We start from the raw sequence: 2,192 nt of genomic DNA on the forward strand, positions 1-2,192 counted from the left end.
ATCAGTGAAAAACTGATAGCAGCTTAAAAACAAACATATGGACCAATGGAATAGAATGAAGAGCTCTGAAATAAACCTTTGCTTATATGGTCAAATGATTTTCAACATGGGTGCCAAGACCGTTCAAGGAGAAAAAAACACTCATTTTAACAAATGCTACAAGGAAAACTGGAAATCCGTACACAAAAGAATGGAGTGGGACCCTTATGGCACACCATACAAGAATTAAGCCAGGGAAAATTCTAGGTGTGGTGACAAACAACTGTAATCCCAGATACTTGGGAAGCCAAGGCAGGATCACAATACTGGGCCAGTCTCAGCAATTTACTGAGACCCTGCCTTAAAATTTAAACCTAAAAAGAGCTTGAGAAATAGCTCAGTGATAAAGCATTCCTAGGGTTCCATCTTTAGTATAAAAATTAAAAAAATAAAACCCTCAAACATGGATAAAAAATAAATCTAAATTAATCAATGAAAGCATAGACCAATATAAAAAAAACCTACAATTTCATGTTCAAAGACATTTTTAAAAAGACATTTTATTTTGTCTATTTTTTTTGGTATTGGGATTGAACCCAGGGGCATTTAACCACTGAGCCACATCCCAGACCCCTTTTTTATTTTATTTAGAGACAGGGTCTTGCTGAGTTGTTTAGGGCCTCACTAAGTTGCTGAGGCTGGCTATAAACTTGAGATTCTCCTGCCTCAGCCTCCCAAGCAGCTGGGATTTCAGGCGTGCACCACTTTACCAGGCAAGAAAGATATTTTAAATGTGGAACAGGGGTTGGGGATTTAGCTCAGTGGCAGAGTGCTTGTCTAGCACACGCAAGGCCCTGGGATCCTCAGCTCTGGGGGGAAAAAAAGCTAACTGTGGAACAAACGGAAAGATATTCTAGGTTTTCAGATGGCGAGACACAATAGCTTTATAAAATGGTCATTTGTGCTAAAGCAACTAATTGAAATTCTAACAAATTTTCTCTTTTAGTTGATTTAAAAGATCCTATTTGTTCATTATTACTTTACTTTGCTTTTTCAGTGTTGGGTATTGAACTTGGGGTCTCATACACACTAGGCACATGCTCAAAATAAAGGTATTTGTCCATCTACAACTTCAAAAAACATATATTAAAAAAAAATAAAGGAATACAAGCCCAGGCCTGGAGTTGTGGCTTAGTGGTAGAGCGCTCACCTAGCCCTGGATTGCACCTCAGCACCACATAAAAATAAAATAAATAAAATAAAGTTACTGTGTTCACCTACAACTAAAAAAATTTTTAAATAAACAAATAAAAGAATACAAGCCCTGGAACAGTCAAAATATGTACAAAAGAATAGTGACGGTACCTTGCCTTAGCAGAAAGAAACACTATAATTGAATCAATATGGTATTGGCAAAGGAACAGACAAACAGTTCCATGGTACCAAATTAGAAATACAGAACTGGGTCTCAAACCTATTTGAGGATCTACTATATGACACATGTAGTATTTCAATTCATCAGGAAAAGGGCTGGATTACACAAGGAATGGTAGTGGCACACAGCTCATTTCCCATCTGGAAGAAAATACAGTTGGGCTTTTCTCTTATTCTAGCCCCACAAGAAATGCCAGAGGAATCAAATTCTTTAAATAATAATAATAATAATAATAATAATAATAATAACGTAAGAGTACTGTAAGAAAATGTAAGAGAGGGCGGGACTGCGGCTCAGTGGTAGAGCACTTGCCTTGCATGTGTGAGGCACTGGGTTCAATTCTTAGCACCACATATAAATAAATGAATAAAACAAAGGTCCATCAACATCTAAAAAAATATTTAAAAGAAATGAAATGTAAGGGAGGAGACTTTATATTTTTATTTTTTAAGACTGGGAATTCTAGGGGGGCTTTACCACTGAGACATATATATCCCCAGCCCTTTTTATGTTTTTATTTTGAGACAGGGTCTCCTTAAGTTGCCCAGACTGGCCTTGAACTTGGAATCTGAGGGATTTATTGTAGCAATGTTCATGTTGCCATTTAACTGGGAACAAAGCAAAGGCTCACAGATAACCAAATTCCACAGTGTGGAGTATCATAGTCATTACAAAGCATGAATTAAAACTGTAACAGTTGAATTGAAGAGAGTTCCACAAGGCAGTTGTTGACCGAGAAAAAGAAAAGTGCACTTGGTAAAGCAATACTAACTAAAAC

The sequence above is a fragment of the Callospermophilus lateralis genome, chromosome 2 (genome assembly GCF_048772815.1).
Source record: "Callospermophilus lateralis isolate mCalLat2 chromosome 2, mCalLat2.hap1, whole genome shotgun sequence".
Classification (NCBI taxonomy): Eukaryota; Metazoa; Chordata; class Mammalia; order Rodentia; family Sciuridae; genus Callospermophilus; species Callospermophilus lateralis.